The sequence below is a fragment of the Perissodus microlepis genome, chromosome 13, assembly GCF_051167445.1.
Source record: "Perissodus microlepis isolate ML-2025 ecotype Zambia chromosome 13, ASM5116744v1, whole genome shotgun sequence".
Taxonomy (NCBI): Eukaryota; Metazoa; Chordata; class Actinopteri; order Cichliformes; family Cichlidae; genus Perissodus; species Perissodus microlepis.
Window position 1 is genome coordinate 29,888,408 of NC_140473.1, and position 13,594 is coordinate 29,902,001.

At 40.2% G+C, this 13,594-nt stretch overlaps 1 pseudogene; it reads left to right on the top strand.

Moving 5' to 3' along the window:
• Positions 1-6,949: 6,949 nt before the first annotated feature.
• On the top strand, positions 6,950-10,097 carry LOC146375347 (uncharacterized; annotated as a pseudogene).
• The last annotated feature ends 3,497 nt before the right edge of the window (positions 10,098-13,594 follow it).

The window sequence follows — 13,594 nt, forward strand, 5'->3', positions numbered from 1 at the left end:
ATAAACAATCGCACACAACAGAGAAGGCGAGTGGCCAAGTTTGCACAAACAGAGTTCAAAACTGCTGTGGTGTATCGATGGGGATAGCTGCTTAAAGTCAAGATGTGCCTTAAAAATAACAGTTAGCCCTCCACCGTGGCCAGAAACTCTCGGAACACTAAAAAAGGCACAGCCAGTAATTCAGAAAAGACACTTAACTCACCGGATGGAATCCAAGTTTCACTCAAACAAAGAAAATCCAGCACATGGGAAGAGAAAAATTCCTTCTACATGAAGGTCTTATTTTCACCGATCTGGCATTAATTAAACCCAATCTGAGAGGAACTGGGTCAGGAACTTCCAAGGCAGTGACAACTAGATCCACCGGTCGGAGGTTTGTTCCCTCCACTCCACGCCAACACAGACGTTGAAGAGGAGGGGATTCTCTTCTCAAGAGATCCCACAACAGAAACCAACCAGGAGTCCACCGGGTCCAAAGCACCCAGTGGCACCAAGAGTTGCAGACAGGATCAATGAATGGAGTGAAGCTCATGGGGAAAACAAGAAATCCGGATTCTCAGCTTGACGAGGCGACCTCCACGGTTACCCCGCCTCCTGTGTCGCTCTTAATCCAGTGGCAGTAGTAAGGAACGCCAGTGCTGTGGTGTTACTTCCAAATAGGGAGGCAGAGAACCTTGGTTGTCATTTTCAAACCGAGCTAAAAGTTGGGTGAATAAACCTATTTCCAATAATGTCTGGCGATCATGTTGCACAAAATCAACTAAAAACAATAGAATAAAACAAATAAAAGAGAGTGATAGACGGCATGTCAAATATACAGGCGCCATTTTGGATTATTAAGAAGTCATAAGCTTCCTGAGCTGGAAGAGTGACGTGTGCTCAAGAATACCTGTAAGAAAGAGATGAAGTTGAATTATTTACCTTTAAATTTGTACATAGTATTGTACAGCCTGAAACTACTGAAAATCACTAAACCACTCTACATTTTGAGTGTGACTGCATGAGTGTGTGTATGTCGGTCTAAAACATACAATGAAAAACAGAATGCAGATATTACTGACTTGACTGTGAATGCTTGTAAGTCAGGGGTTGGGGTGCAGAGCGAGTTACCACAACTTCCTTTCAAGACAAGCTCTAAAAACATCCTCCTGCGGATTTCAGTGACTAGTTCAGTGGATCAGCACTGAGCCCAGTAAGGTAAATGCTTACAATTATTAATATAAAGTCTTAACAGTATCTCCTTAAACTTGTAAATGTAAATGTGTATATGGTCATCAGCAAACTGAACTTGTTTCTACTCGGCTTACTTGACAGAGAAATTATGATAGATCAGTCATTTGCTTTTATCTTTACTACAAAGCAATAAAAATGTTATGTGTTTGATTCTTGTGAAGGTAATTTAATAATACAGCTAGGGCTGCACAATTAATCGTTAGAAAATCGCGATCTCATTTCCAAAGGACAACGATTAAAAAAAAAACAAAAAACGATGATTGTACCGCATTTTGATCCGGGACATAATCTGCATGAAAACAAGCGCTCTCTCTTCCTGCTCAACAAATGACAAGGGCGGAGCCTTATACCACGTGATACAGAAGCCAGCTGGCAGGGAAAAAAACAACGGCGAGCATGCGAGAGATGACGAAGCTGTAAAGGCCACGAAAGTGACAGGAGAAAATCCGTCCTTGTCAACCACCCAAACATCAATAACGGGAACCTTATACAGCGCCTCCCCATACCCGTCGAACTCCCGCAGGCACAAAGAAATTACGGAGGCTATCACTTATCACCTGGCTAAAGATATGGCTCCCATCAACACTGTTCAACACGAGGGATTTAGGAAAATGATCAACACCCTAGACAAACGCTACACAGTGCCGTCCCGCAACTATTTTTCCAGGTTCCACTACCTGCTCGCAGTGTCGAGCAACGGTGGAGACAGAATTACAAGCAGTACAACATTTTGCGGCAACGACAAAATGTGAGACATTTATTGTTTTTATGTTTATTTATTGTTTATGTTCAATCTCAACTGTTATGAAGTTGACTGCTCCCTTAAGTCAAACTTTTAGAAGTTGCGAAAGAAAATAATAGATTACCCACAAACTGAATATCGACAAGATTTACTGCAGTAGCTGAAAAATCCGCTGGAAAAGGCACAAATTAAATGATAGAATCAGAAGCAGAATACTTTATTAATCCCAAAGGAAATTATAGTATCATCAAAATTCAACTATTTTTAGACATTGAATTTCTAACACTGAATTTTTATCCTCCAAATTTCCCTGCAAAAATATTCACCTGCAAAAATTCACCTGCAAAAAATTCACCATCAAATATTCACCTGCAAAAAATTCAACTGCAAAAGTGATGAACTTAAATGACCCAAGCTAGAGCAATCAGCACTAGATCGAGACGAGCGGCTCTCAGCCAATTAAATTACACTGTTTGATCACATGACACTGTTAGCCAGCAGTGTGTCTCCTAAAAGAGAGCTGTTTAAAGGTGAGTGAATAAGATTTTCTCCTAAATAGAGATCATTACATAACGCCTAGTCCTACTTAAAATCCCATTTATTTTTATTTTATTTTATCATCTAGTCAAACTGAAGAAAACGTTTGACTAACTCAAAGACAATTTCCACGCCTCCCAGGCCTGACCTGTCTGCAGAGGCAGTTTTGAATTTAGGAGCGGCAAGATGGCAGCGGCAAACCCTGGCGGTTCTCCGGTAAGTATATTGTTTTTTTTTTTATCTTCAAGTTTGTCTTTTGAAATGTTAATTTTATTTAAATCCGTTGCTCACGTATAAAGTACACAGACGGGGTCTTTGCGCAACTCGTCTGAGGCGTGTCTCACTAAGCGCTACATGCTAGCATCCTGCTAACCAAGCTAACCTTTACATGCTGTGCTTTAGAAAATAGGATACTCGTTAAAAAAAAATACTCCGCAGATATTGATAGATAGACGAACACTGCAAATATAATGTTGGAAACGAGAACGGCATTTAGTGAAGGGGTAAAATACACCATGAATAAAGCCATAGAGTGAATGGCTGCCACGGTTGCAGAACGGCCTGATTTAATGACAAGAATGTGGAAGAGTGAGGTGAAGTGAACCAAAGCCACAAAACACGGTCAGACAAGGCGGGAATAGGGCAGTGATCTGTCCGTCAGTATGAAGTTGGTGTGTGCTTTGATGAACAAAAACTCGAGACCGGTAGCAGGAAGATGGGAGACTCGTGTTTCACTGGAATAGTGGTGAATTAAAACATCCTTTGTTGGGGAAATTTAGGTGTAAATGCATCCATACAGGCGAGATTATATCCACACTTTCAGAAAAGGATATGGTCAATATCTTTACAAATACTATCTAAACTTAAACAGATAGCATAAGTTAAACGGGATATTCCCTCTGCTTCTTCTGCTTCTCGTATACACCCTCAAGTTATGTTGAGCAAGACATTATTTGGTTTCACAATGTATTTTTGGGGTATATTTTATGGATGTTCTGTTACAGGTCCTTCTTCAGCAGATTATGTGGCCTGAAGATGAAGATGATGACTGTCCTCTTCAAACTAAATGCAGAATCACAGGCTACATGAGGCATTTTATTCTAAATGGTAGGTTTGCCATTTTGCAGGAGGGGAATGCCAATATGAGCTGATCAGAGCCAATATTATTGCAATGTTAAAAATATATTTTGTTTGGATTTCTTCAAGGTTGTTAAACCTCATATTTATTTCAAAGCTCAATGCTTAACTATACACGTTCTTTTTCTTCACAGCAACACCAAGTGAGCTGACAAATCTCCTAAAATTCTGGACTAGATGGGAGATTGTGCCAAAAAGTCTCACAGTGGAGCTAGTAGATGGCAGACTCTGGAATGGCAGATTGATCATCAGTATGCCAGTCCAGGAGCAAAGTGGCAGAAAGACTTGGAACCTCTTCAGTCCAGTCTGGTAAGGCACATTTCTGTGCAGTCATGTTAAATCTTTGTAAGTCAAAGTCATTGATGGTTTTAGAATTGCTGAAGCATGAGAGTAATTCCAGCCTTATTTAGTATTTTTCCCTTTCATTCGTTTTCTTTATTATTTTCTATAATATTTTGAAGCAAATTCACATGATGTGGTCTTTTCATTTAGCTCGAATATGTTTTGGACCAAAACCTACCTCCAGGAGAACTCCTAGGGAAGGATGACAATATCTGCCTGACTCGGGAAGACTTCTGGAGCCTGGGTTTGGAACACTCCATGGAATCTACTGTAAGTATATCTTGTTACTTTAGCTAATGTATCGCAAAGAAAATATCAAGTAATGCAAGGTTGTTGTGTTTCAGAAGTCACGTGAACCTCTGATCTTGTCCAAAATCACGGACTTTGACAACATCATTCGTTGTTCTCTCCATGTGGCATGCAGTCTGACGCCAGAAGACCCAAACATGCAATTGTTTTGGTCGAGAGCGGGGTTACAGCACTTGGTTGGTCCAAGAGTCACGTTGTTTACCGCCATGTCCATGCATGAGTGTGCAAACATGCAGACGGAGTTGGACCAACACGAGTTGGACGTCGATCCACTTTTGGCCCACATTGCCACACCGCCCTTTGTCACCTTTTGGCAGTTCTACGTGGACAGTCCCCACACCCACTACAAGTCCACGTTTCGCCACCCTATCAGTGGGTTGATAGTCAATGGTGGGCTCAGCCACCCCAACTATATAAAAGCTCTTGATACCCGTGCGGAGGACTACTATGTACACATGCGGGACCTTGCCCAGAAGTGCATATGCCCATTTTCCTTGCGCATGGAGATGGTCCAGGCGCTGGATCAACATGAATTGGGAGTACTCAAGGAACCTATCCAGGCTCACTCTTTCTTCCGCATTCTTTACATCCAGAAGCTATTGGATGAACTCCCCTTGGTGGTACCTTTCAAGTGGGAGGAGGAAGAGTCCAGTCTGCAGTTCATCCTGTCAAAATGTCTCACCCACATGGTCGAGGAGCTCTGGGATCTGTGTAAACAGTACAGGGGCAAGGGCAGTTTCCTTCCAGTCTGGAGAGCCTTTCAGCTAGAGATAGTGCTTGAAGAGGCATTTCATGGACACCCCTTGTCCAACCTTGACATTGTCTATTCTTCAGCCCTGGGCACAAGTTCTCGCCACGAATTCAGTGCCACGCATATCCGGGGCTTCATGGCGCTTGGTCCTGCCACAGGGGCAGCAATTGACAACACACCTCCACCTTTATCACACTGGACCAAGGACAACCTACAGGTTCTGCGAGTCCAACGGCTCTTCTCCCTCACATGCAACATGGAATGTGAGCCGTCAGTACTTGGCCCTTCACTCGTTCTCCTGTTGCTGCAAAATATTTTCCGTAGGAATGAAAAGATCCCTCTTGCTGAGCTCCAAGCAACTAAATGCCCTGAGACTTTGAAGGGACACATCAACCTCTCATCATTAGTTGAGAACCTCGCTACAAGGGAGTCCTTTACAAATCCATTCACCTTTTCCAGGGCAGGAAGCTCATCGAAGAGTCCGGCAAAGATGTTTCAGAGTGCCTGAAGGCTGGCTTCCTGGAAATGAAGCTGAGGTGGTTTCCTGACCTTAAATTTCGGGATCTCAGAGGAACGCGCCGGGCAACCTGGAACTTTGTAGAAGTCCACAATGACGACAAAGAGCCTTCAATTGAGGCACGTTCGTCAGCCTTGGTAGGAGACATAGCCATGGAAATGGAGCGCCGTTCGATTTGCTATGCTCGCAATCTGGAAAAGTACCGCGAACATGGCATGCCATGGTTGATCCACGTCCTGAAACGGGTTCCAGGAACAATTGATGCCTCTACTCATAAGAAGATCCTTGTCCTCGTCAGTTCAGTAGGTCTCCTCATGAACCATGATTTTGTATGCTACGACAAGATCAAGGATCTGCTAATGGAGCTCAAGGTCAGCCAAGCGGACCTTCAGAAGTGGAAGATCATGTCGACATCTGTTTGTGACAGAACCTTTGGATTCACTTTGTACAAGCTGCACTATGACATTCCATACCGGATGGTGCACCATCCAGTAACTTCAAAGAAGAAGCCTCCAACACTCCTACTGGAACAGGATCCCGTGGAAGTTCCCGTTGAGCTAGAGGATGAAGAACCTGACACTGTGATTACAAGAGCTGTGTTCATGCCAGCCAATGTCAGTAGGCAGTAGTCAGAAGAGGAGCTGTCGTTTGTGAAGACGGACCCTTCAGTCAGGGTCAAGGATATATACCGTCAGTATGTGCAAGGCTGCAGGCATGGGCGCCCGGTCATACCAGGCATTTGTCCATAAAAGAAGGGAGTTAGTGTCCAAAAAGAAGAAGTAAATGAACGGTGTTACTTAATCCACCAATCAAGTGCATGTTGAAGTCATGTTCTGATGAAAACGTGTAAAAGATGTGTGATTTGTAGTAAGTTGTTCTATTTATTCATGTTACACAAAAGTGATGTTTTGTTACTGTTGTAAACATGTTTGAAAATTGTTATTTTACATCATGTTCTGTGAAGAATTCATTATTAGGGTTAGGGGTTATGGGGCAAAAGCCAGGAGAGGATGGGACAAAAGTGGAATAACTGGAAAACTAATTGGTGTAGAGAGCTAGTGTTGGTGTCTAGGCGGGGGTTTTGGTGGCTGGCGGACGCTGTGGTGAAGTGCGCGCGGCGATGGCCTTTTCGGTTCTGGAGATATGGCGAATCGGACCAAAAAGGATGGGACAGATAAGGGAAAAACAACAGAAATGAGGAGAGATTTCAGTGTCGGGAGAGGGCCTGTGATGCTGGGAGATTTTGTGACAGTGCATGGTTTACCTGCGTGTGCTGAGTGCTCCCTAAAGGTCCCAGGAGGAGATGAGGAGGCAGCGGTCGGCTGGCTTTGGGCTGGGTTTTTGTGTGTGTGTGTGTGTGTGTGTTTCCTTTAGGGAAAAGATGTTCACATTGCTGATCTCTACATCGTGGCCACCGGGAACGATCCACAAGTCAACCTGCTTTGTTGCTTGCCGGTACGTTTTTTGTTGATTTTTCTCCTGTGTGTGTATTTTTACTCATTTGTACCAATACCTGTAGGAAAACTTTAGGTCCAAGGACATCCTGCTTTTTCCAGCTTGAAGCAGGCAGGCGAAGCTGACCATTATCTGCTCTGTGTGAGTGCCCTTTGTCTTTCTCGCTCTGTGTTTTTTCATCTCATAGAAAATAATGGAGGTTGTCATGTCGTCTTTTCATGGATGATGATAACATGTCCATTTCAGGCTATATTGGTAGCTGAGAGACAGATACTCTTTCTGGACTCACTTCGCCCTGATGGTTTTGGAGATGATCTCTACCAAGCCATATTTAGGTTGACACTAAAGAAATGACAAGTTTTTCTGGCCTTGTTCAATGGCCAAGTGCGTTCTTTGGCAAGATCATCTAAAAGCAGCCTCGTTCTTAGGCTACTTCATGATAGGGATGCACCGATACTGGTTCCAGGCCCATACGGTTCAAATGGAATCGTATCCATATCTTTTGTTAACCAATACCATGAACAGATACTTGAAGTGTGGAAAATCGGTAAAAGTTTAACAGAAAATGTTTATTTTTCACCCAAATTTAGAATTTTTGGGTCATTTCTATTAATATATATATTTTAAAAAATCTTATTCACCATTATTATTTGTAACAAACACACAAAAAAATAAAACCTGCCTTCAAATTCATTCCATTTTTTGTGTGGTAGAAGTATCAGCATTGGTACTTGGTATCGGTAAATACTCAGATTCAAAGATCTGTATCGTATCAGTTTGAAAAATGTATTGTTGCATCCCTACTTTATGAATTTATTTGTTAATGGCAAACATTTAATTTTTGTGTTATCTGTATTCTCTACAATGCCAGGAGAGTAGCAGCCTTTACTGACTCCGGATCCTGAATGGAGAAAACAGGAAGAGAACTTGAGGTATGTTTTCAATGCAAAGGTTTGAAAGCTCATCAGGTACATAATAATTCAATAAAAAAAAAAAACTAGCAGGTGCATGTCAGCTCTCTTCATTTAAGGACACATTTTCTTTTTACAGTTCTTTTCCCAGCAGTTCAATGGAAATTGCTGCGGCATCTTTATGCTGATGGTGAGAATTTTCCTTTTCGTGCCATTACTTCAATATAACATTAAAACATATTAAAGATTTCTTTTACTTTACAGTATGCTCTCTGCATCAGCACCTCATCTCCACTATCTTTCACAGAGGTAAGCTTTTCACAGAGGACAACAATGAGATAACCACAGAATGTTAATGTTGAGACTATTCATCACAATGCAAGTTTACATATATGCTGGTAATCTTCACGTCCATGTAATGTGATAATCATGTTTTCCATTAAAGGCTGACGCTGACAGGTGCCCAATCCGGTCGTTAAGTCAGACGTCACTAGCTGTGTCTGGGGCGAAACTCTGCTGCAGGTCCATATATCAAATGATCACTGTGGCATTACTGAGAGTTAAAACACTGTCTAAAGTCTTTCATCTTTAATAAAATGATCAGCATTCTACTCTACCAGGTGTAACAATTGAGTTTAACATCCAGGCATCCATGAAAATGGAATTTATGACATTTAACGAAGTTAGAAGTTAGCAGGAAGTTAGCTTGCTAGCTTCCATCTAAATACAACATAGCATGTCCTGACTGCAGGGTTTTGGAAACAAATTAAAACGTACAGCTCTGCTATCACTTCCAACATAAATGAAGACAGAAAACTAAACAGCAGTGACGTTTGTAGGGTTACTGAAGTTTGGCTAGCTGGTATATAATGATGTGCTATGTGACCGCTAGCGACACAGCTATGTTAGCATAACATAAACAAGCTAACTTTTTCCACTCGATAAAAGTTAACGTGAGTGTTCTCGGTGGTCAGGAACAAATGTAATCGCATGGCAGGATGCTGTAAAAGGACCAAACTTCAGCCAGGAGAACAACTGAGATTATCCATCCACAATACGAGGTTAGTCATTCATATACTGCTGCATGGGCTGTGCTGTAGTTACATCGTAAGGTTTTAAAAACTGAGCTTAAATAAATGATTAGAGGTAATAAAAGCCGAGGGAGGTCAACAGTGATCACTGACTGTTTTTAGGAGCTTTTTGAGATTAAATAGAAGAAAATACAAAGCATTAAACATATTAACAACACAAAAGCCATATTAAACGCAGACTACTTTAGGTCCGGAAGTAGGATTCGTCACGTCATCACTTAATAATCGGATACTGGAGGTAAGCTCTTTTATTCCTTTTTATTTAAAATGTTGATGTAACTGAATTAGTAATTAGAATCACAGGTAGCACCATCAGGGCAGAAAGAGGCATTATTCAGTAGTGGAATGAAGTAATAGTTATGAAAACAGTACTGAATGTAATGTATTTTCAGTCCTCATATTTCTGTAACTTGGTGGACAAATTTTGTATTTTCATTATTGTTGCCTGACCTATATTTTACAGTTACCAGCATGTGTCCTCATCGACATATTGGAAGAGGTTGTTCTACACGAAGGAGATACAGCATCTTCAAAGTGGCTCTAGTGTGCTCCATGTTCAGAGACCTTGTGTCTACTGAATATTTCAGAAGACGAGCACACTTCAAGTGGCTTCACAGTAAGGGCTTCAGTAAATTATGAAATTATAATTTTTTGCTGTTGTCACATTTTTTTCACTGGCAGCATATAAATGTTTTTTGTTTTGTTTTTTTGCTTGTGCTTTACACAGGCGTCTGCACATGGAGCAGGTTCTCAGAAAAGTACAGAGAACAGCATTTTAACATGTACACAATTGAGATCTGCCTTCAATCTGGAGTTCAGTACAAACACTGCCCCCGAGGTATACAACACTGTATAATCTTATATTGCTGTCATTACAAACAATGAAAATCTCACTGATGCATGACATGATGAAAACCATGCTGCTTGGAGCCCTTTCTTCACTCGGTTTGATTTTTTTTTTTGTATTACAGGATATGTTGGCACAGCTAAAAGAAGACAACTACTGGCATTTTATTCGGAGGACAGGTGCCCAGGCTACTGCAGCCACATTTGCATGCAACTGAACAACTAATGTGTCTGCACTGTTCACACACACACACACACACACACACACACACACACACACACACACACACACAGGTTTTAGTGACAGGGTTCCCCATTTGTGGTTCCCCCACATGTTGGTTTGTGTTCTGATACCCGTTTTCATTTGTGACAGTTTTTGCTAATTCTTGTGTTTTTGGTTATCACCGGTTTAATTTCTTTTGCCCTCTGTGGCCTGTCCTCGGTGGAGTTCTTTGTTACTGCGTACTAGCCAAGAAGTCATAATGAGCCATGTTTTGTTTAATTTAGTTCCATAAATTACATTTATGAAATATACCTGGGTTGTAACACATCCTCTCTACCTGTATCTGTTGTTCATGTTCTTGAAATCTGTTGTTTGTGTTCAGTATTGTTACTGTAAACCTGTGAATCTGCTGTATTATGATGGTGCATTTTCAGCTTTCATATCAAAATATAGCCTAGTGTGTGTATATAAATAAAAACTTGTAATATGTCATGTGAAAATTCATGAGCCAGATTAAGTGTTTTCTGACAATTGACAGTGAGGAGTGGACATCATCATAACTACTCCGATCAATCCTCTCCACACAGACAATCACAAACACACTCAACTATCAATAAATCAAATTTTACACCCATTTGTAATGACGCTAATTCAGTTTACAATACGGATCATTCGCTCGGTCAGCAGGGGGCAGTATCCTCGTACACTGGGAGTAAAATGATCGGGTGGTGACTGTCTGTGTCACTACCCGATCCGTACCGGAAACCCTATCGGTACCCCGCATGCGCGAAAGGTGTCTACTTCCAGTTGAAGCGTTTTACGATAGTTATGGGTCAGAGTATCTGTTAAGATGTTACGAATAACAAGTATCTCTTAAAATGTTTCCAATAATGAAACATTTCTATATAATGTAGAGAAAAACAAAAACTAAAAAGAAAGTTACGGATCAGGACTCCCGATCCTTACTGCGCATGTGCAAAGTCGGACCGTATGGAGGACCACAAGAGCCATGCGCATCGAAATAAAAAATTCTGTGCTTAAATAATGAATTGTAGAATAAAATCTGCATTTGTAAATTCATTTTTGAATTCCAATTTAATAAATTGATTTTTAAAATGCTTTTTAAGTCTTCTTTTCAAAAAACGTTTTCGAATTGCACTTTTATAAACTTCATTTCAAAAACCTTTTTTTCAATTGCACTTTAATAAACTGCATTTCAAAAGCCATTTCCCTTGCCTGTTCGCTCAGGGATTAACACCGTTTAAAAAGGTGGTATTTAGAATACAGTTACTTTGTTGAAATAAATGGATTACATGGCGTCCTCTGTAATTTTGGTCATTCCACGCCAAGCATTGTGGCTGGAAACCCAAACAAAACACGCGAGAGGAGGCTGTAAGAAAAAAAAAAAGAAAAAAAAAAGCGTCCTGTTGGTGGCGTCAGTCAAACAATAGAGCCGGTGTTGTGCCAAAAAGTGATTGCCTGCCAAGAACTGATTTCCAATGTTTCCGTGTGTTTTTTATGTGTAATATCGTTATGTATGTTGCTAAATAGACTTTGGTGAACAGGTATTGCAAAGGGGGTATAAACAAACTTTTAAAAAATTACCTGTTTCTCAAATATCTTTGTAGCTGTGTTATTGTACTTAATTATAATCAATCAGCTTCCTTTTGTCCACTTAAAATATGTTTACAGAACTATTTTTGCATTTGTTGCAATTTCAGCTGTCCTCTTGGCCAGATTACTCTTAAAAGAGACATTTTTAAAGTAAACAAGAATTTTTTTTAACGGCATAAATAAAGGATACATAAAAGTCACTGCCAAAAAGTGATTGCGGCTTCTACCTTGTTACAGGAATGTTCTTTGTTGGTCAAGATGACTTGATATAATTCATGAGGGATATATTTGACATATGTTTCACATATTGTAGATTAACAAGCTATTAAGTTCCAACACCATTTCATTTTCAAAGAAGAAAGGGATGGGCGGAATTTAACAGTGCAATGCAAACTCTGCTTGCCAGCAAAGAAGATGCTCTCTGCGTCAAAAGAATCCACCTCCAACCTAACAAAACATCTAAAAGTAAGTTATTTTAAAAAACTAACGTTAGCATACTGCAAATATCTTATTTTAGTTATGGTAGTTACCTAGGCTATGTGCCACTTCAGTAGCTTCGATATAATATTGCTGTGATTTTAGCTAACATTGTCAGCTGGCGTTAGCTAAATTAGTTCATTGACTGTTAAACTTGATGCAAATTATCGTGTGCAGTTCTGAAAGCAATCTCAAAATGATTAACAGTGGGAAGGACATTAAGGTTGGGCGAGATTTAAAAATTTTCCAACCGACGATCGTCAATCAAACGATAAACATAATCGCGCTGGTGACTTGTTAATGGGCGGAGCAATGTAATTATGCACGGACTGATTTGCACATTTAGAACATAAATAGAAAGTTTAGTTTGGGGGGGATATTTTATCTTCTTTTCTTGTTGGAGTTTCTGTATTAACATAGCTACTTTTTGGATTATTCATTTATTTATTCGAGATGCACCAAATTGCACAAAAAACGTAACTTTACCTCTGATATTTTTTTATGGTCACTGGAAGTGACATTTTGGTTTTTAACTTATTTGATGTTTGTTCGAGTATCTAAGACATAAACACTGGAACACAGTTAAAGTGGAAAAAGAAGTCAGTTTTTTTGTATCCCTTCCCACCATTGTGGTTTGTTTATTTAAATGAAATGTTTTGTTTTTTCCTGAACATAGACTACTGCTTTTCTTTCATTCTATTATGAGTTTGAGTAAATGAATCGCTGCATTTGTTCATGCCGTTAAAACACCACTATTATATTTTCTGTTGACTGCTTCTCTTACCTTCAACTAACATTATAATTATACTTCCTCATGGGCAATTTTTTATTTTTTTTTAAATTCCTCTTGTAAAAACAATTGTCGAAAGGCTCAACCTATTGTTGATAGTCGATATATTCGTCCAATCGCCCAACCTTAGTGGACATTAAGTAAGGCTGCACTTTTTGCAGTGATCTCGAATGCAAAACTATTTCTTCATCAGTAAAATTTTATCTTTTTTTTCAGAGGATGCATCCCAGGGTTATACACAGTTTACCCAAAGCAAATACATCAGATCATGGTGATGAACAAAGTGGCAAAGACACAGCTCATCCTCCTCTCAAACAAGCCATCCTTAGCACTCCAGCCATCACCCAAAGGAGAGTAAATTCCTTGGTTTTTGACTTCATAGTCAATGAAGTGCAGCCCTTTTCTACCATTGAGAACACCTCATTCCGTAAGATGGTTGAAGGACTAAATGGGGGCAGGATTCCTGTTTGCAGAAAAACATTGATGACTCACATTGAGAATACCTTTCCAAAAATGAAGGAAGCAATAACTGAAATTCTTCTACATACTCAAAATGTGTGCACAACAGCAGATATCTGGACTGAGCATCACAGAAGTTTCATTGGCATCACATGTCACT